Genomic DNA, 25975 nt, shown 5'->3' with positions numbered 1-25975 from the left:
TCAGCGATCCAGAGGGTTGTACAGTGCGAACGGTTCTGTCATATCGCGTGTGTGAAAACAAAGTCGCTTGCGCTCTTCAAAAGTCCGCCCCACCCCTGATGGGCCATTTAGTTTCAATTTCTCACAGACCTCACTTTTCAAGTCGATCAGACTGACTGTTGCCCAGCTGTAGCAGTTTTCATGCTTGTTTGGGTGTCCTTTCTATATCAGTATGCTTTTTTCTTCGTCTCGCAGCGCCACCAAGTGGCCACTGCCGGCGCCCTTTTCGCCTGACCACAGATTGGGCCCGCATAGGTGTGCCGATTTGGGTGAAACGATCTCATTCCTTTCTCGAGTTATAGCTATTTTAGCAACCTCGCCACACGACCTGCGAACGTTTTGAGGTCCCCTCGCCAAGGAGAATGGAAATTTCCGCTTTTTCTGCTGGATTATTGACAGTCAGACTCCAGAGAATCTTTCTGAGCCGCTTCGGGCCGGACTGGGCCAAATGCCTGGTGCTAGTTTGCAAAAGTAGGTTTTCGACAAAACCCAAAATAGCCGAAAATCTCGTCAGTGCGACGAGCCGATCCGAGACCTGCCTCTCGTTCGGCTCGAGCCAAGATTCCGATGACATAAGGCACTTGGCTCTCGACAAGCCGTTTGGGAGTTAGGAGCGATGCCGTACTTTCCGTCGCAGGCGGGGAGGTGCTACCGTCCCCGGCGTTTCAGGTCTCTGTGACTGACCGCGGCCTGGATGGGCGTGGCCGTTTCTGGCTTCCTCCCGCTGCGTCTCAGGGGTCATCGCCGGCCTTTTGGCTAAGATCAAGTGTAGTATCTGTTCTTATCAGTTTAATATCTGATACGTCCCCTACCCGGGGACTGCATATTAAATTGATTTTTGGATCACGGAGCTGGAGCCGGGGCTTGCTCCGTCCACTCCACGCATCGGCCTGGTATTGCAGTGTCTCCAGGAGCGGTGTGCTTCCCCTTCGGGATTGCCGCTAGAAGAATAGCAGAGCAAATAAGGAGGGGCCTTGCCTCGCCTCCCACGGAGGTCTGGTCTCGCAAAGCGGTCAAGTCACCTTTATTTACATAGCGCTTTTAACAATACAGATTGTGTCAAAGCACTTAACAGTATCAAATTGGAAGACAGAATGTCAGTAATGTATGATGGTAAGATTAAACACTCAATTTTCAGTTAAAGGGCATTTCATTATTGAATTCAGACATGTCATTGTCTAGCTCAGTTTAGTTTAAATGGTATCTGTGCAATCAAATCGGCGATAATCGCTAGAAATTAAGCGTCCCCAACTGAGCAAGCCAGAGGCGACAGCGGCAAGGAACCAAAACTCCTCTGTGACAGAATGGAGAAAAAAACCTGGGGAGAAATCAGACTCCGTCGGGGGGCCTGTTCTCCTCTGGCCAGACGAAACCCGCAGTTCAAAAGTTTATATTTCTATTTTGATTTTGTTGCAATTTCTAACAATAATAGTATTATGTAGTTAGGTATTTTATTTTATTATAGCAGTGGTTGCCGTTTATTGAGATCTCTCACCTGAGGTCTCGGAGTCTTCCACTAACGAGCTGATGCGTCGGATCAGGTTTGTTTGATTAAAAAGGGATCATCTAAAACATTGGCTCTCAATTGAAGTCCTGGGCGCCATTTTGCATGTCTCCCTTATATAACACACCCGATTGAGATCACCAACTCGTTAGGAGAGAGAACTAATGAGCTGATGATCTCAATGAGAGGATAGGGAGGGAGGGAGGGGTTGGGTTGGGTTGGGTTGGGTTGGGTTGGGATGGGAATTCGGGATCGGGGTTGGGAATGCGAATCCTTTGATAGGGGTGGGGTCACCGTTGATGAGGATGGTCGAGAGGGAAATGGTAGCCCTGACTGGCAGCTTGAGTCTTCATACTTACCTGGCAGGGGAGACACCATGATCAAGAAGGCGGTTCACCCAGGGCGAGGCTCGGCCATTGCACTCGGACGTGCTGACCCCTGCGAATTCCCCAAATGTGGGAATCTCGACTGCATAATTTATGGTAGTGGGGACTGCGTTCGCTCTCCCTGAAAGAGCTGGTTAAATAAATCTTTTTGCTTTTGTGTCTTTGTTCTTCTTTTCTTTGTTCTGGCTAGTCAGCGATCCAGAGGGTTGTACAGTGCGACGGTTCTGTCATATCGCGCGTGTGTGAAAACAAAGTCGCTTGCGCTCTTCAAAAGTCCGCCCCACCCCTGATGGGCCATTTAGTTTCAATTTCTCACAGACCTCACTTTTCAAGTCGATCAGACTGACTGTTGCCCAGCTGTAGCAGTTTTCATGCTTGTTTGGGTGTCCTTTCTATATCAGTATGCTTTTTTTCTTCGTCTCGCAGCGCCACCAAGTGGCCACTGCCGGCGCCCTTTTTCGCCTGACCACAGATTGGGCCCGTACATAGGTGTGCCGATTTGGGTGAAACGATCTCATTCCTTTCTCGAGTTATAGCCATTTTAGCAACCTCGCCACACGACCTGCGAACGTTTTGAGGTCCCCTCGCCAAGGAGAATGGAAATTTCCGCTTTTTCTGCTGGATTATTGACAGTCAGACTCCAGAGAATCTTTCTGAGCCGCTTCGGGCCGGACTGGGCCAAATGCCTGGTGCTAGTTTGCAAAAGTAGGTTTTCGACAAAACCCAAAATAGCCGAAAATCTCGTCAGTGCGACGAGCCGATCCGAGACCTGCCTCTCGTTCGGCTCGAGCCAAGGATTCCGATGACATAAGGCACTTGGCTCTACGACAAGCCGTTTGGGAGTTAGGAGCGATGCCGTACTTTCCGTCGCAGGCGGGGAGGGTGCTACCGTCCCCGGCGTTTCAGGTCTCTGTGACTGACCGCTGCCTGATGGGCGTGGCCGCTTTCTGGCTTCCTCCCGCTGCGCCTCAGGGGTCATCGCCGGCCTTTTGGCTAAGATCAAGTGTAGTATCTGTTCTTATCAGTTTAATATCTGATACGTCCCCAACTGAGCAAGCCAGAGGCGACAGCGGCAAGGAACCAAAACTCCTCTGTGACAGAATGGAGAAAAAAACCTGGGGAGAAATCAGACTCCGTCGGGGGGCCTGTTCTCCTCTGGCCAGACGAAACCCGCAGTTCAAAAGTTTATATTTCTATTTTGATTTTGTTGCAATTTCTAACAATAATAGTATTATGTAGTTAGGTATTTTATTTTATTATAGCAGTGGTTGCCGTTTATTGAGATCTCTCACCTGAGGTCTCGGAGTCTTCCACTAACGAGCTGATGCGTCGGATCAGGTTTGTTTGATTAAAAAGGGATCATCTAAAACATTGGCTCTCAATTGAAGTCCTGGGCGCCATTTTGCATGTCTCCCTTATATAACACACCCGATTGAGATCACCAACTCGTTAGGAGAGAGAACTAATGAGCTGATGATCTCAATGAGAGGATAGGGAGGGAGGGAGGGGTTGGGTTGGGATGGGAATTCGGGATCGGGGTTGGGAATGCGAATCCTTTGATAGGGGTGGGGTCACCGTTGATGAGGATGGTCGAGAGGGAAATGGTAGCCCTGACTGGCAGCTTGAGTCTTCATACTTACCTGGCAGGGGAGACACCATGATCAAGAAGGCGGTTCACCCAGGGCGAGGCTCGGCCATTGCACTCCGGACGTGCTGACCCCTGCGAATTCCCCAAATGTGGGAATCTCGACTGCATAATTTATGGTAGTGGGGACTGCGTTCGCTCTCCCTGAAAGAGCTGGTTAAATAAATCTTTTTGCTTTTGTGTCTTTGTTCTTCTTTTCTTTGTTCTGGCTAGTCAGCGATCCAGAGGGTTGTACAGTGCGAACGGTTCTGTCATATCGCGCGTGTGTGAAAACAAAGTCGCTTGCGCTCTTCAAAAGTCCGCCCCACCCCTGATGGGCCATTTAGTTTCAATTTCTCACAGACCTCACTTTTCAAGTCGATCAGACTGACTGTTGCCCAGCTGTAGCAGTTTTCATGCTTGTTTGGGTGTCCTTTCTATATCAGTATGCTTTTTTTCTTCGTCTCGCAGCGCCACCAAGTGGCCACTGCCGGCGCCCTTTTTCGCCTGACCACAGATTGGGCCCGTACATAGGTGTGCCGATTTGGGTGAAACGATCTCATTCCTTTCTCGAGTTATAGCTATTTTAGCAACCTCGCCACACGACCTGCGAACGTTTTGAGGTCCCTCGCCAAGGAGAATGGAAATTTCCGCTTTTTCTGCTGGATTATTGACAGTCAGACTCAGAGAATCTTTCTGAGCCGCTTGGGCGGACTGGGCCAAATGCCTGGTGCTAGTTTGCAAAAGTAGGTTTTCGACAAAACCCAAAATAGCCGAAAATCTCGTCAGTGCGACGAGCCGATCCGAGACCTGCCTCTCGTTCGGCTCGAGCCAAGGATTCCGATGACATAAGGCACTTGGCTCTACGACAAGCCGTTTGGGAGTTAGGAGCGATGCCGTACTTTCCGTCGCAGGCGGGGGAGGGTGCTACCGTCCCCCGGCGTTTCAGGTCTCTGTGACTGACCGCGGCCTGGATGGGCGTGGCCGTTTCTGGCTTCCTCCCCGCTGCGTCTCAGGGGTCATCGCTTCTCGGCCTTTTGGCTAAGATCAAGTGTAGTATCTGTTCTTATCAGTTTAATATCTGATACGTCCCCTACCCGGGGACTGCATATTAAATTGATTTTTGGATCACGGAGCTGGAGCCGGGGCTTGCTCCGTCCACTCCACGCATCGGCCTGGTATTGCAGTGTCTCCAGGAACGGTGTGCTTCCCCTTTCCGGGGATTGCCGCTATTTGTGAAGAATAGCAGAGCAAATAAGGAGGGGCCTTGCCTCGCCTCCCACGGAGGTCTGGTCTCGCAAAGCGGTCAAGTCACCTTTATTTACATAGCGCTTTTAACAATACAGATTGTGTCAAAGCACTTAACAGTATCAAATTGGAAGACAGAATGTCAGTAATGTATGATGGTAAGATTAAACACTCAATTTTCAGTTAAAGGGCATTTCATTATTGAATTCAGACATGTCATTGTCTAGCTCAGTTTAGTTTAAATGGTATCTGTGCAATCAAATCGGCGATAATCGCTAGAAATTAAGCGTCCCCAACTGAGCAAGCCAGAGGCGACAGCGGCAAGGAACCAAAACTCCCTCTGTGACAGAATGGAGAAAAAAACCTGGGGAGAAATCAGACTCCGTCGGGGGGCCTGTTCTCCTCTGGCCAGACGAAACCCGCAGTTCAAAAGTTTATATTTCTATTTTGATTTTGTTGCAATTTCTAACAATAATAGTATTATGTAGTTAGGTATTTTATTTTATTATAGCAGTGGTTGCCGTTTATTGAGATCTCTCACCTGAGGTCTCGGAGTCTTCCACTAACGAGCTGATGCGTCGGATCAGGTTTGTTTGATTAAAAAGGGATCATCTAAAACATTGGCTCTCAATTGAAGTCCTGGGCGCCATTTTGCATGTCTCCCTTATATAACACACCCGATTGAGATCACCAACTCGTTAGGAGAGAGAACTAATGAGCTGATGATCTCAATGAGAGGATAGGGAGGGAGGGAGGGGTTGGGTTGGGATGGGAATTCCGGGATCGGGGTTGGGAATGCCGAATCCTTTGATAGGGGTGGGGGTCACCGTTGATGAGGATGGTCGAGAGGGAAATGGTAGCCCTGACTGGCAGCTTGAGTCTTCATACTTACCTGGCAGGAGACACCATGATCAAGAAGGCGGTTCACCCAGGGCGAGGCTCGGCCATTGCACTCGGACGTGCTGACCCCTGCGAATTCCCCAAATGTGGGAATCTCGACTGCATAATTTATGGTAGTGGGGGACTGCGTTCGCGCTCTCCCCTGAAAGAGCTGGTTAAATAAATCTTTTTTTGCTTTTGTGTCTTTGTTCTTGTTTCGCGTCTTTGTTTTTCTTTTGTGTCTTTGTTCTTCTTTTCTTTGTTCTGGCTAGTCAGCGATCCAGAGGGTTGTACAGTGCGAACGGTTCTGTCATATCGCGCGTGTGTGAAAACAAAGTCGCTTGCGCTCTTCAAAAGTCCGCCCCACCCCTGATGGGCCATTTAGTTTCAATTTCTCACAGACCTCACTTTTCAAGTCGATCAGACTGACTGTTGCCCAGCTGTAGCAGTTTTCATGCTTGTTTGGGTGTCCTTTCTATATCAGTATGCTTTTTTTCTTCGTCTCGCAGCGCCACCAAGTGGCCACTGCCGGCGCCCTTTTTCGCCTGACCACAGATTGGGCCCGTACATAGGTGTGCCGATTTGGGTGAAACGATCTCATTCCTTTCTCGAGTTATAGCCATTTTAGCAACCTCGGCCACACGACCTGCGAACGTTTTGAGGTCCCCTCGCCAAGGAGAATGGAAATTTCCGCTTTTTCTGCTGGATTATTGACAGTCAGACTCCAGAGAATCTTTCTGAGCCGCTTCGGGCCGGACTGGGCCAAATGCCTGGTGCTAGTTTGCAAAAGTAGGTTTTCGACAAAACCCAAAATAGCCGAAAATCTCGTCAGTGCGACGAGCCGATCCGAGACCTGCCTCTCGTTCGGCTCGAGCCAAGGATTCCGATGACATAAGGCACTTGGCTCTACGACAAGCCGTTTGGGAGTTAGGAGCGATGCCGTACTTTCCGTCGCAGGCGGGGGAGGGTGCTACCGTCCCCCGGCGTTTCAGGTCTCTGTGACTGACCGCGGCCTGGATGGGCGTGGCCGTTTCTGGCTTCCTCCCCGCTGCGTCTCAGGGGTCATCGCTTCTCGGCCTTTTGGCTAAGATCAAGTGTAGTATCTGTTCTTATCAGTTTAATATCTGATACGTCCCCTACCCGGGGACTGCATATTAAATTGATTTTTGGATCACGGAGCTGGAGCCGGGGCTTGCTCCGTCCACTCCACGCATCGGCCTGGTATTGCAGTGTCTCCAGGAACGGTGTGCTTCCCCTTTTCGGGGATTGCCGCTTTTTGTGAAGAATAGCAGAGCAAATAAGGAGGGGCCTTGCCTCGCCTCCCACGGAGGTCTGGTCTCGCAAAGCGGTCAAGTCACCTTTATTTACATAGCGCTTTTAACAATACAGATTGTGTCAAAGCACTTAACAGTATCAAATTGGAAGACAGAATGTCAGTAATGTATGATGGTAAGATTAAACACTCAATTTTCAGTTAAAGGGCATTTCATTATTGAATTCAGACATGTCATTGTCTAGCTCAGTTTAGTTTAAATGGTATCTGTGCAATCAAATCGGCGATAATCGCTAGAAATTAAGCGTCCCCAACTGAGCAAGCCAGAGGCGACAGCGGCAAGGAACCAAAACTCCCTCTGTGACAGAATGGAGAAAAAAACCTGGGGAGAAATCAGACTCCGTCGGGGGGCCTGTTCTCCTCTGGCCAGACGAAACCCGCAGTTCAAAAGTTTATATTTCTATTTTGATTTTGTTGCAATTTCTAACAATAATAGTATTATGTAGTTAGGTATTTTATTTTATTATAGCAGTGGTTGCCGTTTATTGAGATCTCTCACCTGAGGTCTCGGAGTCTTCCACTAACGAGCTGATGCGTCGGATCAGGTTTGTTTGATTAAAAGGGATCATCTAAAACATTGGCTCTCAATTGAAGTCCTGGGCGCCATTTTGCATGTCTCCTTATATAACACACCGATTGAGATCACCAACTCGTTAGGAGAGAGAACTAATGAGCTGATGATCTCAATGAGAGGATAGGGAGGGAGGGAGGGGTTGGGTTGGGATGGGAATTCGGGATCGGGGTTGGGAATGCGAATCCTTTGATAGGGGTGGGGTCACCGCTGATGAGGATGGTCGAGAGGAAATGGTAGCCCTGACTGGCAGCTTGAGTCTTCATACTTACCTGGCAGGAGACACCATGATCAAGAAGGCGGTTCACCCAGGGCGAGGCTCGGCCATTGCACTCGGACGTGCTGACCCCTGCGAATTCCCCAAATGTGGGAATCTCGACTGCATAATTTATGGTAGTGGGGACTGCGTTCGCTCTCCCTGAAAGAGCTGGTTAAATAAATCTTTTTGCTTTTGTGTCTTTGTTCTTGTTTCGCCTTTGTTTTTCTTTTGTGTCTTTGTTCTTCTTTTCTTTGTTCTGGCTAGTCAGCGATCCAGAGGGTTGTACAGTGCGAACGGTTCTGTCATATCGCGCGTGTGTGAAAACAAAGTCGCTTGCGCTCTTCAAAAGTCCGCCCCACCCCTGATGGGCCATTTAGTTTCAATTTCTCACAGACCTCACTTTTCAAGTCGATCAGACTGACTGTTGCCCAGCTGTAGCAGTTTTCATGCTTGTTTGGGTGTCCTTTCTATATCAGTATGCTTTTTTTCTTCGTCTCGCAGCGCCACCAAGTGGCCACTGCCGGCGCCCTTTTCGCCTGACCACAGATTGGGCCCGCATAGGTGTGCCGATTTGGGTGAAACGATCTCATTCCTTTCTCGAGTTATAGCCATTTTAGCAACCTCGGCCACACGACCTGCGAACGTTTTGAGGTCCCCTCGCCAAGGAGAATGGAAATTTCCGCTTTTTCTGCTGGATTATTGACAGTCAGACTCCAGAGAATCTTTCTGAGCCGCTTCGGGCCGGACTGGGCCAAATGCCTGGTGCTAGTTTGCAAAAGTAGGTTTTCGACAAAACCCAAAATAGCCGAAAATCTCGTCAGTGCGACGAGCCGATCCGAGACCTGCCTCTCGTTCGGCTCGAGCCAAGATTCCGATGACATAAGGCACTTGGCTCTACGACAAGCCGTTTGGGAGTTAGGAGCGATGCCGTACTTTCCGTCGCAGGCGGGGGAGGGTGCTACCGTCCCCCGGCGTTTCAGGTCTCTGTGACTGACCGCGGCCTGGATGGGCGTGGCCGTTTCTGGCTTCCTCCCCGCTGCGTCTCAGGGGTCATCGCTTCTCGGCCTTTTGGCTAAGATCAAGTGTAGTATCTGTTCTTATCAGTTTAATATCTGATACGTCCCCTACCCGGGGACTGCATATTAAATTGATTTTTGGATCACGGAGCTGGAGCCGGGGCTTGCTCCGTCCACTCCACGCATCGGCCTGGTATTGCAGTGTCTCCAGGAACGGTGTGCTTCCCCTTTTGGGATTGCCGCCAGAAGAATAGCAGAGCAAATAAGGAGGGGCCTTGCCTCGCCTCCCACGGAGGTCTGGTCTCGCAGCGGTCAAGTCACCTTTATTTACATAGCGCTTTTAACAATACAGATTGTGTCAAAGCACTTAACAGTATCAAATTGGAAGACAGAATGTCAGTAATGTATGATGGTAAGATTAAACACTCAATTTTCAGTTAAAGGGCATTTCATTATTGAATTCAGACATGTCATTGTCTAGCTCAGTTTAGTTTAAATGGTATCTGTGCAATCAAATCGGCGATAATCGCTAGAAATTAAGCGTCCCCAACTGAGCAAGCCAGAGGCGACAGCGGCAAGGAACCAAAACTCCTCTGTGACAGAATGGAGAAAAAAACCTGGGGAGAAATCAGACTCCGTCGGGGGGCCTGTTCTCCTCTGGCCAGACGAAACCCGCAGTTCAAAAGTTTATATTTCTATTTTGATTTTGTTGCAATTTCTAACAATAATAGTATTATGTAGTTAGGTATTTTATTTTATTATAGCAGTGGTTGCCGTTTATTGAGATCTCTCACCTGAGGTCTCGGAGTCTTCCACTAACGAGCTGATGCGTCGGATCAGGTTTGTTTGATTAAAAAGGGATCATCTAAAACATTGGCTCTCAATTGAAGTCCTGGGCGCCATTTTGCATGTCTCCTTATATAACACACCGATTGAGATCACCAACTCGTTAGGAGAGAGAACTAATGAGCTGATGATCTCAATGAGAGGATAGGGAGGGAGGGAGGGAGGGAGGGGTTGGGTTGGGATGGGAATTCGGGATCGGGGTTGGGAATGCCGAATCCTTTGATAGGGGTGGGGGTCACCGTTGATGAGGATGGTCGAGAGGAAATGGTAGCCCTGACTGGCAGCTTGAGTCTTCATACTTACCTGGCAGGAGACACCATGATCAAGAAGGCGGTTCACCCAGGGCGAGGCTCGGCCATTGCACTCCGGACGTGCTGACCCCTGCGAATTCCCCAAATGTGGGAATCTCGACTGCATAATTTATGGTAGTGGGGGACTGCGTTCGCGCTCTCCCCTGAAAGAGCTGGTTAAATAAATCTTTTTTTGCTTTTGTGTCTTTGTTCTTGTTTCGCGTCTTTGTTTTTCTTTTGTGTCTTTGTTCTTCTTTTCTTTGTTCTGGCTAGTCAGCGATCCAGAGGGTTGTACAGTGCGAACGGTTCTGTCATATCGCGCGTGTGTGAAAACAAAGTCGCTTGCGCTCTTCAAAAGTCCGCCCCACCCCTGATGGGCCATTTAGTTTCAATTTCTCACAGACCTCACTTTTCAAGTCGATCAGACTGACTGTTGCCCAGCTGTAGCAGTTTTCATGCTTGTTTGGGTGTCCTTTCTATATCAGTATGCTTTTTTTCTTCGTCTCGCAGCGCCACCAAGTGGCCACTGCCGGCGCCCTTTTTCGCCTGACCACAGATTGGGCCCGCATAGGTGTGCCGATTTGGGTGAAACGATCTCATTCCTTTCTCGAGTTATAGCCATTTTAGCAACCTCGCCACACGACCTGCGAACGCTTTTGAGGTCCCTCGCCAAGGAGAATGGAAATTTCCGCTTTTTCTGCTGGATTATTGACAGTCAGACTCAGAGAATCTTTCTGAGCCGCTTGGGCGGACTGGGCCAAATGCCTGGTGCTAGTTTGCAAAAGTAGGTTTTCGACAAAACCCAAAATAGCCGAAAATCTCGTCAGTGCGACGAGCCGATCCGAGACCTGCCTCTCGTTCGGCTCGAGCCAAGGATTCCGATGACATAAGGCACTTGGCTCTACGACAAGCCGTTTGGGAGTTAGGAGCGATGCCGTACTTTCCGTCGCAGGCGGGGGAGGGTGCTACCGTCCCCCGGCGTTTCAGGTCTCTGTGACTGACCGCGGCCTGGATGGGCGTGGCCGTTTCTGGCTTCCTCCCCGCTGCGTCTCAGGGGTCATCGCTTCTCGGCCTTTTGGCTAAGATCAAGTGTAGTATCTGTTCTTATCAGTTTAATATCTGATACGTCCCCTACCCGGGGACTGCATATTAAATTGATTTTTGGATCACGGAGCTGGAGCCGGGGCTTGCTCCGTCCACTCCACGCATCGGCCTGGTATTGCAGTGTCTCCAGGAACGGTGTGCTTCCCCTTTCCGGGGATTGCCGCTATTTGTGAAGAATAGCAGAGCAAATAAGGAGGGGCCTTGCCTCGCCTCCCACGGAGGTCTGGTCTCGCAAAGCGGTCAAGTCACCTTTATTTACATAGCGCTTTTAACAATACAGATTGTGTCAAAGCACTTAACAGTATCAAATTGGAAGACAGAATGTCAGTAATGTATGATGGTAAGATTAAACACTCAATTTTCAGTTAAAGGGCATTTCATTATTGAATTCAGACATGTCATTGTCTAGCTCAGTTTAGTTTAAATGGTATCTGTGCAATCAAATCGGCGATAATCGCTAGAAATTAAGCGTCCCCAACTGAGCAAGCCAGAGGCGACAGCGGCAAGGAACCAAAACTCCTCTGTGACAGAATGGAGAAAAAAACCTGGGGAGAAATCAGACTCCGTCGGGGGGCCTGTTCTCCTCTGGCCAGACGAAACCCGCAGTTCAAAAGTTTATATTTCTATTTTGATTTTGTTGCAATTTCTAACAATAATAGTATTATGTAGTTAGGTATTTTATTTTATTATAGCAGTGGTTGCCGTTTATTGAGATCTCTCACCTGAGGTCTCGGAGTCTTCCACTAACGAGCTGATGCGTCGGATCAGGTTTGTTTGATTAAAAAGGGATCATCTAAAACATTGGCTCTCAATTGAAGTCCTGGGCGCCATTTTGCATGTCTCCCTTATATAACACACCCGATTGAGATCACCAACTCGTTAGGAGAGAGAACTAATGAGCTGATGATCTCAATGAGAGGATAGGGAGGGAGGGAGGGGTTGGGTTGGGATGGGAATTCCGGGATCGGGGTTGGGAATGCCGAATCCTTTGATAGGGGTGGGGGTCACCGTTGATGAGGATGGTCGAGAGGGAAATGGTAGCCCTGACTGGCAGCTTGAGTCTTCATACTTACCTGGCAGGAGACACCATGATCAAGAAGGCGGTTCACCCAGGGCGAGGCTCGGCCATTGCACTCGGACGTGCTGACCCCTGCGAATTCCCCAAATGTGGGAATCTCGACTGCATAATTTATGGTAGTGGGGGACTGCGTTCGCGCTCTCCCCTGAAAGAGCTGGTTAAATAAATCTTTTTTTGCTTTTGTGTCTTTGTTCTTGTTTCGCGTCTTTGTTTTTCTTTTGTGTCTTTGTTCTTCTTTTCTTTGTTCTGGCTAGTCAGCGATCCAGAGGGTTGTACAGTGCGAACGGTTCTGTCATATCGCGCGTGTGTGAAAACAAAGTCGCTTGCGCTCTTCAAAAGTCCGCCCCACCCCTGATGGGCCATTTAGTTTCAATTTCTCACAGACCTCACTTTTCAAGTCGATCAGACTGACTGTTGCCCAGCTGTAGCAGTTTTCATGCTTGTTTGGGTGTCCTTTCTATATCAGTATGCTTTTTTTCTTCGTCTCGCAGCGCCACCAAGTGGCCACTGCCGGCGCCCTTTTTCGCCTGACCACAGATTGGGCCCGTACATAGGTGTGCCGATTTGGGTGAAACGATCTCATTCCTTTCTCGAGTTATAGCCATTTTAGCAACCTCGGCCACACGACCTGCGAACGTTTTGAGGTCCCCTCGCCAAGGAGAATGGAAATTTCCGCTTTTTCTGCTGGATTATTGACAGTCAGACTCCAGAGAATCTTTCTGAGCCGCTTCGGGCCGGACTGGGCCAAATGCCTGGTGCTAGTTTGCAAAAGTAGGTTTTCGACAAAACCCAAAATAGCCGAAAATCTCGTCAGTGCGACGAGCCGATCCGAGACCTGCCTCTCGTTCGGCTCGAGCCAAGGATTCCGATGACATAAGGCACTTGGCTCTACGACAAGCCGTTTGGGAGTTAGGAGCGATGCCGTACTTTCCGTCGCAGGCGGGGAGGTGCTACCGTCCCCGGCGTTTCAGGTCTCTGTGACTGACCGCGGCCTGGATGGGCGTGGCCGTTTCTGGCTTCCTCCCGCTGCGTCTCAGGGGTCATCGCCGGCCTTTTGGCTAAGATCAAGTGTAGTATCTGTTCTTATCAGTTTAATATCTGATCGTCCCCTACCGGGGACTGCATATTAAATTGATTTTTGATCACGGAGCTGGAGCCGGGCTTGCTCCGTCCACTCCACGCATCGGCCTGGTATTGCAGTGTCTCCAGGAGCGGTGTGCTTCCCTTCGGGATTGCCGCTAGAAGAATAGCAGAGCAAATAAGGAGGGGCCTTGCCTCGCCTCCCACGGAGGTCTGGTCTCGCAAAGCGGTCAAGTCACCTTTATTTACATAGCGCTTTTAACAATACAGATTGTGTCAAAGCACTTAACAGTATCAAATTGGAAGACAGAATGTCAGTAATGTATGATGGTAAGATTAAACACTCAATTTTCAGTTAAAGGGCATTTCATTATTGAATTCAGACATGTCATTGTCTAGCTCAGTTTAGTTTAAATGGTATCTGTGCAATCAAATCGGCGATAATCGCTAGAAATTAAGCGTCCCCAACTGAGCAAGCCAGAGGCGACAGCGGCAAGGAACCAAAACTCCTCTGTGACAGAATGGAGAAAAAAACCTGGGGAGAAATCAGACTCCGTCGGGGGGCCTGTTCTCCTCTGGCCAGACGAAACCCGCAGTTCAAAAGTTTATATTTCTATTTTGATTTTGTTGCAATTTCTAACAATAATAGTATTATGTAGTTAGGTATTTTATTTTATTATAGCAGTGGTTGCCGCTTATTGAGATCTCTCACCTGAGGTCTCGGAGTCTTCCACTAACGAGCTGATGCGTCGGATCAGGTTTGTTTGATTAAAAGGGATCATCTAAAACATTGGCTCTCAATTGAAGTCCTGGGCGCCATTTTGCATGTCTCCTTATATAACACACCGATTGAGATCACCAACTCGTTAGGAGAGAGAACTAATGAGCTGATGATCTCAATGAGAGGATAGGGAGGGAGGGAGGGGTTGGGTTGGGATGGGAATTCGGGATCGGGGTTGGGAATGCGAATCCTTTGATAGGGGTGGGGTCACCGCTGATGAGGATGGTCGAGAGGAAATGGTAGCCCTGACTGGCAGCTTGAGTCTTCATACTTACCTGGCAGGAGACACCATGATCAAGAAGGCGGTTCACCCAGGGCGAGGCTCGGCCATTGCACTCGGACGTGCTGACCCCTGCGAATTCCCCAAATGTGGGAATCTCGACTGCATAATTTATGGTAGTGGGGACTGCGTTCGCTCTCCCTGAAAGAGCTGGTTAAATAAATCTTTTTGCTTTTGTGTCTTTGTTCTTCTTTTCTTTGTTCTGGCTAGTCAGCGATCCAGAGGGTTGTACAGTGCGAACGGTTCTGTCATATCGCGTGTGTGAAAACAAAGTCGCTTGCGCTCTTCAAAAGTCCGCCCCACCCCTGATGGGCCATTTAGTTTCAATTTCTCACAGACCTCACTTTTCAAGTCGATCAGACTGACTGTTGCCCAGCTGTAGCAGTTTTCATGCTTGTTTGGGTGTCCTTTCTATATCAGTATGCTTTTTTCTTCGTCTCGCAGCGCCACCAAGTGGCCACTGCCGGCGCCCTTTTCGCCTGACCACAGATTGGGCCCGCATAGGTGTGCCGATTTGGGTGAAACGATCTCATTCCTTTCTCGAGTTATAGCTATTTTAGCAACCTCGGCCACACGACCTGCGAACGCTTTTGAGGTCCCTCGCCAAGGAGAATGGAAATTTCCGCTTTTTCTGCTGGATTATTGACAGTCAGACTCCAGAGAATCTTTCTGAGCCGCTTGGGCGGACTGGGCCAAATGCCTGGTGCTAGTTTGCAAAAGTAGGTTTTCGACAAAACCCAAAATAGCCGAAAATCTCGTCAGTGTCTCCAGGAGCGGTGTGCTTCCCCTTTTCGGGATTGCCGCTTTTTGTGAAGAATAGCAGAGCAAATAAGGAGGGGCCTTGCCTCGCCTCCCACGGAGGTCTGGTCTCGCAAAGCGGTCAAGTCACCTTTATTTACATAGCGCTTTTAACAATACAGATTGTGTCAAAGCACTTAACAGTATCAAATTGGAAGACAGAATGTCAGTAATGTATGATGGTAAGATTAAACACTCAATTTTCAGTTAAAGGGCATTTCATTATTGAATTCAGACATGTCATTGTCTAGCTCAGTTTAGTTTAAATGGTATCTGTGCAATCAAATCGGCGATAATCGCTAGAAATTAAGCGTCCCCAACTGAGCAAGCCAGAGGCGACAGCGGCAAGGAACCAAAACTCCCTCTGTGACAGAATGGAGAAAAAAACCTGGGGAGAAATCAGACTCCGTCGGGGGGCCTGTTCTCCTCTGGCCAGACGAAACCCGCAGTTCAAAAGTTTATATTTCTATTTTGATTTTGTTGCAATTTCTAACAATAATAGTATTATGTAGTTAGGTATTTTATTTTATTATAGCAGTGGTTGCCGCTTATTGAGATCTCTCACCTGAGGTCTCGGAGTCTTCCACTAACGAGCTGATGCGTCGGATCAGGTTTGTTTGATTAAAAGGGATCATCTAAAACATTGGCTCTCAATTGAAGTCCTGGGCGCCATTTTGCATGTCTCCTTATATAACACACCGATTGAGATCACCAACTCGTTAGGAGAGAGAACTAATGAGCTGATGATCTCAATGAGAGGATAGGGAGGGAGGGAGGGAGGGGTTGGGTTGGGATGGGAATTCGGGATCGGGGTTGGGAATGCGAATCCTTTGATAGGGGTGGGGTCACCGCTGATGAGGATGGTCGAGAGGAAATGGTAGCCCTGACTGGCAGCTTGAGTCTTCATACTTACCTGGCAGGAGACACCATGATCAAGAAGGCGGTTCACCCAGGGCGAGGCTCGCCATTGCACTCGGACGTGCTGACCCCTGCGAATTCCCCAAATGTGGGAATCTCGACTGCATAATTTATGGTAGTGGGGACTGCGTTCGCTCTCCCTGAAAGAGCTGGTTAAATAAATCTTTTTGCTTTTGTGTCTTTGTTCTTCTTTTCTTTGTTCTGGCTAGTCAGCGATCCAGAGGGTTGTACAGTGCGAACGGTTCTGTCATATCGCGTGTGTGAAAACAAAGTCGCTTGCGCTCTTCAAAAGTCCGCCCCACCCCTGATGGGCCATTTAGTTTCAATTTCTCACAGACCTCACTTTTCAAGTCGATCAGACTGACTGTTGCCCAGCTGTAGCAGTTTTCATGCTTGTTTGGGTGTCCTTTCTATATCAGTATGCTTTTTTCTTCGTCTCGCAGCGCCACCAAGTGGCCACTGCCGGCGCCCTTTTCGCCTGACCACAGATTGGGCCCGCATAGGTGTGCCGATTTGGGTGAAACGATCTCATTCCTTTCTCGAGTTATAGCCATTTTAGCAACCTCGGCCACACGACCTGCGAACGCTTTTGAGGTCCCTCGCCAAGGAGAATGGAAATTTCCGCTTTTTCTGCTGGATTATTGACAGTCAGACTCCAGAGAATCTTTCTGAGCCGCTTGGGCGGACTGGGCCAAATGCCTGGTGCTAGTTTGCAAAAGTAGGTTTTCGACAAAACCCAAAATAGCCGAAAATCTCGTCAGTGCGACGAGCCGATCCGAGACCTGCCTCTCGTTCGGCTCGAGCCAAGATTCCGATGACATAAGGCACTTGGCTCACGACAAGCCGCTTGGGAGTTAGGAGCGATGCCGTACTTTCCGTCGCAGGCGGGGAGGGTGCTACCGTCCCCGGCGTTTCAGGTCTCTGTGACTGACCGCTGCCTGATGGGCGTGGCCGTTTCTGGCTTCCTCCCGCTGCGTCTCAGGGGTCATCGCCGGCCTTTTGGCTAAGATCAAGTGTAGTATCTGTTCTTATCAGTTTAATATCTGATACGTCCCCTACCCGGGGACTGCATATTAAATTGATTTTTGGATCACGGAGCTGGAGCCGGGGCTTGCTCCGTCCACTCCACGCATCGGCCTGGTATTGCAGTGTCTCCAGGAACGGTGTGCTTCCCTTTCGGGATTGCCGCCAGAAGAATAGCAGAGCAAATAAGGAGGGGCCTTGCCTCGCCTCCCACGGAGGTCTGGTCTCGCAAAGCGGTCAAGTCACCTTTATTTACATAGCGCTTTTAACAATACAGATTGTGTCAAAGCACTTAACAGTATCAAATTGGAAGACAGAATGTCAGTAATGTATGATGGTAAGATTAAACACTCAATTTTCAGTTAAAGGGCATTTCATTATTGAATTCAGACATGTCATTGTCTAGCTCAGTTTAGTTTAAATGGTATCTGTGCAATCAAATCGGCGATAATCGCTAGAAATTAAGCGTCCCCAACTGAGCAAGCCAGAGGCGACAGCGGCAAGGAACCAAAACTCCTCTGTGACAGAATGGAGAAAAAAACCTGGGGAGAAATCAGACTCCGTCGGGGGGCCTGTTCTCCTCTGGCCAGACGAAACCCGCAGTTCAAAAGTTTATATTTCTATTTTGATTTTGTTGCAATTTCTAACAATAATAGTATTATGTAGTTAGGTATTTTATTTTATTATAGCAGTGGTTGCCGTTTATTGAGATCTCTCACCTGAGGTCTCGGAGTCTTCCACTAACGAGCTGATGCGTCGGATCAGGTTTGTTTGATTAAAAAGGGATCATCTAAAACATTGGCTCTCAATTGAAGTCCTGGGCGCCATTTTGCATGTCTCCCTTATATAATTTATGGTAGTGGGGACTGCGTTCGCTCTCCCTGAAAGAGCTGGTTAAATAAATCTTTTTGCTTTTGTGTCTTTGTTCTTCTTTTCTTTGTTCTGGCTAGTCAGCGATCCAGAGGGTTGTACAGTGCGAACGGTTCTGTCATATCGCGCGTGTGTGAAAACAAAGTCGCTTGCGCTCTTCAAAAGTCCGCCCCACCCCTGATGGGCCATTTAGTTTCAATTTCTCACAGACCTCACTTTTCAAGTCGATCAGACTGACTGTTGCCCAGCTGTAGCAGTTTTCATGCTTGTTTGGGTGTCCTTTCTATATCAGTATGCTTTTTTTCTTCGTCTCGCAGCGCCACCAAGTGGCCACTGCCGGCGCCCTTTTTCGCCTGACCACAGATTGGGCCCGTACATAGGTGTGCCGATTTGGGTGAAACGATCTCATTCCTTTCTCGAGTTATAGCCATTTTAGCAACCTCGGCCACACGACCTGCGAACGTTTTGAGGTCCCCTCGCCAAGGAGAATGGAAATTTCCGCTTTTTCTGCTGGATTATTGACAGTCAGACTCCAGAGAATCTTTCTGAGCCGCTTCGGGCCGGACTGGGCCAAATGCCTGGTGCTAGTTTGCAAAAGTAGGTTTTCGACAAAACCCAAAATAGCCGAAAATCTCGTCAGTGCGACGAGCCGATCCGAGACCTGCCTCTCGTTCGGCTCGAGCCAAGGATTCCGATGACATAAGGCACTTGGCTCTACGACAAGCCGTTTGGGAGTTAGGAGCGATGCCGTACTTTCCGTCGCAGGCGGGGGAGGGTGCTACCGTCCCCCGGCGTTTCAGGTCTCTGTGACTGACCGCTGCCTGATGGGCGTGGCCGTTTCTGGCTTCCTCCCGCTGCGTCTCAGGGGTCATCGCCGGCCTTTTGGCTAAGATCAAGTGTAGTATCTGTTCTTATCAGTTTAATATCTGATACGTCCCCTACCCGGGGACTGCATATTAAATTGATTTTTGGATCACGGAGCTGGAGCCGGGGCTTGCTCCGTCCACTCCACGCATCGGCCTGGTATTGCAGTGTCTCCAGGAACGGTGTGCTTCCCTTCGGGATTGCCGCCAGAAGAATAGCAGAGCAAATAAGGAGGGGCCTTGCCTCGCCTCCCACGGAGGTCTGGTCTCGCAGCGGTCAAGTCACCTTTATTTACATAGCGCTTTTAACAATACAGATTGTGTCAAAGCACTTAACAGTATCAAATTGGAAGACAGAATGTCAGTAATGTATGATGGTAAGATTAAACACTCAATTTTCAGTTAAAGGGCATTTCATTATTGAATTCAGACATGTCATTGTCTAGCTCAGTTTAGTTTAAATGGTATCTGTGCAATCAAATCGGCGATAATCGCTAGAAATTAAGCGTCCCCAACTGAGCAAGCCAGAGGCGACAGCGGCAAGGAACCAAAACTCCTCTGTGACAGAATGGAGAAAAAAACCTGGGGAGAAATCAGACTCCGTCGGGGGGCCTGTTCTCCTCTGGCCAGACGAAACCCGCAGTTCAAAAGTTTATATTTCTATTTTGATTTTGTTGCAATTTCTAACAATAATAGTATTATGTAGTTAGGTATTTTATTTTATTATAGCAGTGGTTGCCGTTTATTGAGATCTCTCACCTGAGGTCTCGGAGTCTTCCACTAACGAGCTGATCGTCGGATCAGGTTTGTTTGATTAAAAGGGATCATCTAAAACATTGGCTCTCAATTGAAGTCCTGGGCGCCATTTTGCATGTCTCCCTTATATAACACACCCGATTGAGATCACCAACTCGTTAGGAGAGAGAACTAATGAGCTGATGATCTCAATGAGAGGATAGGGGAGGGGAGGGGAGGGGAGGGGAGGGGAGGGGTTGGGTTGGGTTGGGATGGGAATTCCGGGATCGGGGTTGGGAATGCCGAATCCTTTGATAGGGGTGGGGTCACCGCTGATGAGGATGGTCGAGAGGGAAATGGTAGCCCTGACTGGCAGCTTGAGTCTTCATACTTACCTGGCAGGGGAGACACCATGATCAAGAAGGCGGTTCACCCAGGGCGAGGCTCGGCCATTGCACTCCGGACGTGCTGACCCCTGCGAATTCCCCAAATGTGGGAATCTCGACTGCATAATTTATGGTAGTGGGGGACTGCGTTCGCGCTCTCCCCTGAAAGAGCTGGTTAAATAAATCTTTTTTTGCTTTTGTGTCTTTGTTCTTGTTTCGCCTTTGTTTTTCTTTTGTGTCTTTGTTCTTCTTTTCTTTGTTCTGGCTAGTCAGCGATCCAGAGGGTTGTACAGTGCGAACGGTTCTGTCATATCGCGCGTGTGTGAAAACAAAGTCGCTTGCGCTCTTCAAAAGTCCGCCCCACCCCTGATGGGCCATTTAGTTTCAATTTCTCACAGACCTCACTTTTCAAGTCGATCAGACTGACTGTTGCCCAGCTGTAGCAGTTTTCATGCTTGTTTGGGTGTCCTTTCTATATCAGTATGCTTTTTTTCTTCGTCTCGCAGCGCCACCAAGTGGCCACTGCCGGCGCCCTTTTTCGCCTGACCACAGATTGGGCCCGTACATAGGTGTGCCGATTTGGGTGAAACGATCTCATTCCTTTCTCGAGTTATAGCCATTTTAGCAACCTCGCCACACGACCTGCGAACGCTTTTGAGGTCCCTCGCCAAGGAGAATGGAAATTTCCGCTTTTTCTGCTGGATTATTGACAGTCAGACTCAGAGAATCTTTCTGAGCCGCTTCGGGCGGACTGGGCCAAATGCCTGGTGCTAGTTTGCAAAAGTAGGTTTTCGACAAAACCCAAAATAGCCGAAAATCTCGTCAGTGCGACGAGCCGATCCGAGACCTGCCTCTCGTTCGGCTCGAGCCAAGGATTCCGATGACATAAGGCACTTGGCTCTACGACAAGCCGTTTGGGAGTTAGGAGCGATGCCGTACTTTCCGTCGCAGGCGGGGAGGGTGCTACCGTCCCCGGCGTTTCAGGTCTCTGTGACTGACCGCTGCCTGATGGGCGTGGCCGTTTCTGGCTTCCTCCCGCTGCGTCTCAGGGGTCATCGCCGGCCTTTTGGCTAAGATCAAGTGTAGTATCTGTTCTTATCAGTTTAATATCTGATACGTCCCCTACCCGGGGACTGCATATTAAATTGATTTTTGGATCACGGAGCTGGAGCCGGGGCTTGCTCCGTCCACTCCACGCATCGGCCTGGTATTGCAGTGTCTCCAGGAACGGTGTGCTTCCCCTTTTCGGGGATTGCCGCTTTTTGTGAAGAATAGCAGAGCAAATAAGGAGGGGCCTTGCCTCGCCTCCCACGGAGGTCTGGTCTCGCAGCGGTCAAGTCACCTTTATTTACATAGCGCTTTTAACAATACAGATTGTGTCAAAGCACTTAACAGTATCAAATTGGAAGACAGAATGTCAGTAATGTATGATGGTAAGATTAAACACTCAATTTTCAGTTAAAGGGCATTTCATTATTGAATTCAGACATGTCATTGTCTAGCTCAGTTTAGTTTAAATGGTATCTGTGCAATCAAATCGGCGATAATCGCTAGAAATTAAGCGTCCCCAACTGAGCAAGCCAGAGGCGACAGCGGCAAGGAACCAAAACTCCCTCTGTGACAGAATGGAGAAAAAAACCTGGGGAGAAATCAGACTCCGTCGGGGGGCCTGTTCTCCTCTGGCCAGACGAAACCCGCAGTTCAAAAGTTTATATTTCTATTTTGATTTTGTTGCAATTTCTAACAATAATAGTATTATGTAGTTAGGTATTTTATTTTATTATAGCAGTGGTTGCCGTTTATTGAGATCTCTCACCTGAGGTCTCGGAGTCTTCCACTAACGAGCTGATGCGTCGGATCAGGTTTGTTTGATTAAAAAGGGATCATCTAAAACATTGGCTCTCAATTGAAGTCCTGGGCGCCATTTTGCATGTCTCCCTTATATAACACACCCGATTGAGATCACCAACTCGTTAGGAGAGAGAACTAATGAGCTGATGATCTCAATGAGAGGATAGGGGAGGGGAGGGGAGGGGAGGGGAGGGGAGGGGAGGGGTTGGGTTGGGTTGGGATGGGATGGGAATTCCGGGATCGGGGTTGGGAATGCCGAATCCTTTGATAGGGGTGGGGGTCACCGTTGATGAGGATGGTCGAGAGGGAAATGGTAGCCCTGACTGGCAGCTTGAGTCTTCATACTTACCTGGCAGGGGAGACACCATGATCAAGAAGGCGGTTCACCCAGGGCGAGGCTCGGCCATTGCACTCCGGACGTGCTGACCCCTGCGAATTCCCCAAATGTGGGAATCTCGACTGCATAATTTATGGTAGTGGGGGACTGCGTTCGCGCTCTCCCCTGAAAGAGCTGGTTAAATAAATCTTTTTTTGCTTTTGTGTCTTTGTTCTTGTTTCGCGTCTTTGTTTTTCTTTTGTGTCTTTGTTCTTGTTTCGTCTTTGTTTTTCTTTTGTGTCTTTGTTCTTCTTTTCTTTGTTCTGGCTAGTCAGCGATCCAGAGGGTTGTACAGTGCGAACGGTTCTGTCATATCGCGCGTGTGTGAAAACAAAGTCGCTTGCGCTCTTCAAAAGTCCGCCCCACCCCTGATGGGCCATTTAGTTTCAATTTCTCACAGACCTCACTTTTCAAGTCGATCAGACTGACTGTTGCCCAGCTGTAGCAGTTTTCATGCTTGTTTGGGTGTCCTTTCTATATCAGTATGCTTTTTTTCTTCGTCTCGCAGCGCCACCAAGTGGCCACTGCCGGCGCCCTTTTCGCCTGACCACAGATTGGGCCCGCATATAGGTGTGCCGATTTGGGTGAAACGATCTCATTCCTTTCTCGAGTTATAGCTATTTTAGCAACCTCGCCACACGACCTGCGAACGCTTTGAGGTCCCTCGCCAAGGAGAATGGAAATTTCCGCTTTTTCTGCTGGATTATTGACAGTCAGACTCAGAGAATCTTTCTGAGCCGCTTGGGCGGACTGGGCCAAATGCCTGGTGCTAGTTTGCAAAAGTAGGTTTTCGACAAAACCCAAAATAGCCGAAAATCTCGCCAGTGCGACGAGCCGATCCGAGACCTGCCTCTCGTTCGGCTCGAGCCAAGGATTCCGATGACATAAGGCACTTGGCTCACGACAAGCCGCTTGGGAGTTAGGAGCGATGCCGTACTTTCCGTCGCAGGCGGGGAGGGTGCTACCGTCCCCGGCGTTTCAGGTCTCTGTGACTGACCGCTGCCTGATGGGCGTGGCCGTTTCTGGCTTCCTCCCGCTGCGTCTCAGGGGTCATCGCCGGCCTTTTGGCTAAGATCAAGTGTAGTATCTGTTCTTATCAGTTTAATATCTGATACGTCCCCTACCCGGGGACTGCATATTAAATTGATTTTTGGATCACGGAGCTGGAGCCGGGGCTTGCTCCGTCCACTCCACGCATCGGCCTGGTATTGCAGTGTCTCCAGGAACGGTGTGCTTCCCTTTCGGGATTGCCGCCAGAAGAATAGCAGAGCAAATAAGGAGGGGCCTTGCCTCGCCTCCCACGGAGGTCTGGTCTCGCAGCGGTCAAGTCACCTTTATTTACATAGCGCTTTTAACAATACAGATTGTGTCAAAGCACTTAACAGTATCAAATTGGAAGACAGAATGTCAGTAATGTATGATGGTAAGATTAAACACTCAATTTTCAGTTAAAGGGCATTTCATTATTGAATTCAGACATGTCATTGTCTAGCTCAGTTTAGTTTAAATGGTATCTGTGCAATCAAATCGGCGATAATCGCTAGAAATTAAGCGTCCCCAACTGAGCAAGCCAGAGGCGACAGCGGCAAGGAACCAAAACTCCTCTGTGACAGAATGGAGAAAAAAACCTGGGGAGAAATCAGACTCCGTCGGGGGGCCTGTTCTCCTCTGGCCAGACGAAACCCGCAGTTCAAAAGTTTATATTTCTATTTTGATTTTGTTGCAATTTCTAACAATAATAGTATTATGTAGTTAGGTATTTTATTTTATTATAGCAGTGGTTGCCGTTTATTGAGATCTCTCACCTGAGGTCTCGGAGTCTTCCACTAACGAGCTGATGCGTCGGATCAGGTTTGTTTGATTAAAAAGGGATCATCTAAAACATTGGCTCTCAATTGAAGTCCTGGGCGCCATTTTGCATGTCTCCCTTATATAACACACCCGATTGAGATCACCAACTCGTTAGGAGAGAGAACTAATGAGCTGATGATCTCAATGAGAGGATAGGGGAGGGGAGGGGAGGGGAGGGGAGGGGAGGGGAGGGGTTGGGTTGGGTTGGGATGGGAATTCCGGGATCGGGGTTGGGAATGCCGAATCCTTTGATAGGGGTGGGGTCACCGTTGATGAGGATGGTCGAGAGGGAAATGGTAGCCCTGACTGGCAGCTTGAGTCTTCATACTTACCTGGCAGGGGAGACACCATGATCAAGAAGGCGGTTCACCCAGGGCGAGGCTCGGCCATTGCACTCCGGACGTGCTGACCCCTGCGAATTCCCCAAATGTGGGAATCTCGACTGCATAATTTATGGTAGTGGGGGACTGCGTTCGCGCTCTCCCCTGAAAGAGCTGGTTAAATAAATCTTTTTTTGCTTTTGTGTCTTTGTTCTTGTTTCGCGTCTTTGTTTTTCTTTTGTGTCTTTGTTCTTCTTTTCTTTGTTCTGGCTAGTCAGCGATCCAGAGGGTTGTACAGTGCGAACGGTTCTGTCATATCGCGCGTGTGTGAAAACAAAGTCGCTTGCGCTCTTCAAAAGTCCGCCCCACCCCTGATGGGCCATTTAGTTTCAATTTCTCACAGACCTCACTTTTCAAGTCGATCAGACTGACTGTTGCCCAGCTGTAGCAGTTTTCATGCTTGTTTGGGTGTCCTTTCTATATCAGTATGCTTTTTTTCTTCGTCTCGCAGCGCCACCAAGTGGCCACTGCCGGCGCCCTTTTTCGCCTGACCACAGATTGGGCCCGCATAGGTGTGCCGATTTGGGTGAAACGATCTCATTCCTTTCTCGAGTTATAGCCATTTTAGCAACCTCGGCCACACGACCTGCGAACGTTTTGAGGTCCCCTCGCCAAGGAGAATGGAAATTTCCGCTTTTTCTGCTGGATTATTGACAGTCAGACTCCAGAGAATCTTTCTGAGCCGCTTCGGGCCGGACTGGGCCAAATGCCTGGTGCTAGTTTGCAAAAGTAGGTTTTCGACAAAACCCAAAATAGCCGAAAATCTCGTCAGTGCGACGAGCCGATCCGAGACCTGCCTCTCGTTCGGCTCGAGCCAAGGATTCCGATGACATAAGGCACTTGGCTCTACGACAAGCCGTTTGGGAGTTAGGAGCGATGCCGTACTTTCCGTCGCAGGCGGGGGAGGGTGCTACCGTCCCCCGGCGTTTCAGGTCTCTGTGACTGACCGCGGCCTGGATGGGCGTGGCCGTTTCTGGCTTCCTCCCCGCTGCGTCTCAGGGGTCATCGCTTCTCGGCCTTTTGGCTAAGATCAAGTGTAGTATCTGTTCTTATCAGTTTAATATCTGATACGTCCCCTACCCGGGGACTGCATATTAAATTGATTTTTGGATCACGGAGCTGGAGCCGGGGCTTGCTCCGTCCACTCCACGCATCGGCCTGGTATTGCAGTGTCTCCAGGAACGGTGTGCTTCCCTTCGGGATTGCCGCCAGAAGAATAGCAGAGCAAATAAGGAGGGGCCTTGCCTCGCCTCCCACGGAGGTCTGGTCTCGCAAAGCGGTCAAGTCACCTTTATTTACATAGCGCTTTTAACAATACAGATTGTGTCAAAGCACTTAACAGTATCAAATTGGAAGACAGAATGTCAGTAATGTATGATGGTAAGATTAAACACTCAATTTTCAGTTAAAGGGCATTTCATTATTGAATTCAGACATGTCATTGTCTAGCTCAGTTTAGTTTAAATGGTATCTGTGCAATCAAATCGGCGATAATCGCTAGAAATTAAGCGCCCCAACTGAGCAAGCCAGAGGCGACAGCGGCAAGGAACCAAAACTCCTCTGTGACAGAATGGAGAAAAACCTGGGAGAAATCAGACTCCGTCGG

General features: G+C 49.0%; 22 non-coding genes and 1 pseudogene across 22 annotated transcripts; all 23 read left to right on the top strand.

The window, feature by feature from the left end:
* The first annotated feature begins 777 nt into the window (after window positions 1-777).
* On the top strand, window positions 778-966 carry LOC131535590 (U2 spliceosomal RNA). The gene has a single exon (XR_009269674.1). It is a non-coding gene; the product is annotated as a U2 spliceosomal RNA (small nuclear RNA).
* Window positions 967-1894: 928 nt separating this feature from the next.
* Window positions 1895-2053, top strand: LOC131535573 (U1 spliceosomal RNA). The gene has a single exon (XR_009269658.1). It is a non-coding gene; the product is annotated as a U1 spliceosomal RNA (small nuclear RNA).
* An 854-nt stretch (window positions 2054-2907) lies between these two features.
* On the top strand, window positions 2908-2985 carry LOC131535592 (U2 spliceosomal RNA; annotated as a pseudogene).
* Window positions 2986-3561: 576 nt separating this feature from the next.
* LOC131535594 (U1 spliceosomal RNA) lies at window positions 3562-3721 on the top strand. The gene has a single exon (XR_009269677.1). It is a non-coding gene; the product is annotated as a U1 spliceosomal RNA (small nuclear RNA).
* An 853-nt stretch (window positions 3722-4574) lies between these two features.
* LOC131535585 (U2 spliceosomal RNA) lies at window positions 4575-4765 on the top strand. The gene has a single exon (XR_009269669.1). It is a non-coding gene; the product is annotated as a U2 spliceosomal RNA (small nuclear RNA).
* A 920-nt stretch (window positions 4766-5685) lies between these two features.
* LOC131535576 (U1 spliceosomal RNA) lies at window positions 5686-5846 on the top strand. The gene has a single exon (XR_009269660.1). It is a non-coding gene; the product is annotated as a U1 spliceosomal RNA (small nuclear RNA).
* An 898-nt stretch (window positions 5847-6744) lies between these two features.
* LOC131535583 (U2 spliceosomal RNA) lies at window positions 6745-6935 on the top strand. The gene has a single exon (XR_009269667.1). It is a non-coding gene; the product is annotated as a U2 spliceosomal RNA (small nuclear RNA).
* A 913-nt stretch (window positions 6936-7848) lies between these two features.
* On the top strand, window positions 7849-8005 carry LOC131535578 (U1 spliceosomal RNA). The gene has a single exon (XR_009269662.1). It is a non-coding gene; the product is annotated as a U1 spliceosomal RNA (small nuclear RNA).
* An 890-nt stretch (window positions 8006-8895) lies between these two features.
* On the top strand, window positions 8896-9086 carry LOC131535582 (U2 spliceosomal RNA). Its single transcript, XR_009269666.1, has one exon. It is a non-coding gene; the product is annotated as a U2 spliceosomal RNA (small nuclear RNA).
* Window positions 9087-10000: 914 nt separating this feature from the next.
* Window positions 10001-10162, top strand: LOC131535595 (U1 spliceosomal RNA). The gene has a single exon (XR_009269678.1). It is a non-coding gene; the product is annotated as a U1 spliceosomal RNA (small nuclear RNA).
* Window positions 10163-11054: 892 nt separating this feature from the next.
* On the top strand, window positions 11055-11245 carry LOC131535581 (U2 spliceosomal RNA). The gene has a single exon (XR_009269665.1). It is a non-coding gene; the product is annotated as a U2 spliceosomal RNA (small nuclear RNA).
* A 919-nt stretch (window positions 11246-12164) lies between these two features.
* On the top strand, window positions 12165-12325 carry LOC131535574 (U1 spliceosomal RNA). The gene has a single exon (XR_009269659.1). It is a non-coding gene; the product is annotated as a U1 spliceosomal RNA (small nuclear RNA).
* Window positions 12326-13217: 892 nt separating this feature from the next.
* On the top strand, window positions 13218-13402 carry LOC131535591 (U2 spliceosomal RNA). Its single transcript, XR_009269675.1, has one exon. It is a non-coding gene; the product is annotated as a U2 spliceosomal RNA (small nuclear RNA).
* A 903-nt stretch (window positions 13403-14305) lies between these two features.
* Window positions 14306-14462, top strand: LOC131535577 (U1 spliceosomal RNA). Its single transcript, XR_009269661.1, has one exon. It is a non-coding gene; the product is annotated as a U1 spliceosomal RNA (small nuclear RNA).
* Window positions 14463-16021: 1559 nt separating this feature from the next.
* Window positions 16022-16177, top strand: LOC131535579 (U1 spliceosomal RNA). The gene has a single exon (XR_009269663.1). It is a non-coding gene; the product is annotated as a U1 spliceosomal RNA (small nuclear RNA).
* An 842-nt stretch (window positions 16178-17019) lies between these two features.
* On the top strand, window positions 17020-17208 carry LOC131535589 (U2 spliceosomal RNA). The gene has a single exon (XR_009269673.1). It is a non-coding gene; the product is annotated as a U2 spliceosomal RNA (small nuclear RNA).
* Window positions 17209-18795: 1587 nt separating this feature from the next.
* LOC131535588 (U2 spliceosomal RNA) lies at window positions 18796-18984 on the top strand. The gene has a single exon (XR_009269672.1). It is a non-coding gene; the product is annotated as a U2 spliceosomal RNA (small nuclear RNA).
* Window positions 18985-19912: 928 nt separating this feature from the next.
* Window positions 19913-20076, top strand: LOC131535593 (U1 spliceosomal RNA). The gene has a single exon (XR_009269676.1). It is a non-coding gene; the product is annotated as a U1 spliceosomal RNA (small nuclear RNA).
* An 887-nt stretch (window positions 20077-20963) lies between these two features.
* On the top strand, window positions 20964-21152 carry LOC131535587 (U2 spliceosomal RNA). The gene has a single exon (XR_009269671.1). It is a non-coding gene; the product is annotated as a U2 spliceosomal RNA (small nuclear RNA).
* A 951-nt stretch (window positions 21153-22103) lies between these two features.
* Window positions 22104-22267, top strand: LOC131535584 (U1 spliceosomal RNA). Its single transcript, XR_009269668.1, has one exon. It is a non-coding gene; the product is annotated as a U1 spliceosomal RNA (small nuclear RNA).
* A 921-nt stretch (window positions 22268-23188) lies between these two features.
* Window positions 23189-23377, top strand: LOC131535586 (U2 spliceosomal RNA). The gene has a single exon (XR_009269670.1). It is a non-coding gene; the product is annotated as a U2 spliceosomal RNA (small nuclear RNA).
* Window positions 23378-24313: 936 nt separating this feature from the next.
* Window positions 24314-24477, top strand: LOC131535572 (U1 spliceosomal RNA). Its single transcript, XR_009269657.1, has one exon. It is a non-coding gene; the product is annotated as a U1 spliceosomal RNA (small nuclear RNA).
* An 896-nt stretch (window positions 24478-25373) lies between these two features.
* On the top strand, window positions 25374-25564 carry LOC131535580 (U2 spliceosomal RNA). Its single transcript, XR_009269664.1, has one exon. It is a non-coding gene; the product is annotated as a U2 spliceosomal RNA (small nuclear RNA).
* The last annotated feature ends 411 nt before the right edge of the window (window positions 25565-25975 follow it).

Source organism: Onychostoma macrolepis, unplaced genomic scaffold (genome assembly GCF_012432095.1).
Source record: "Onychostoma macrolepis isolate SWU-2019 unplaced genomic scaffold, ASM1243209v1 Scaffold39, whole genome shotgun sequence".
Taxonomy (NCBI): domain Eukaryota; kingdom Metazoa; phylum Chordata; class Actinopteri; order Cypriniformes; family Cyprinidae; genus Onychostoma; species Onychostoma macrolepis.
Note: the sequence above shows the minus strand (reverse complement) of the source record. Positions and strands in the feature narration are given on the sequence as shown.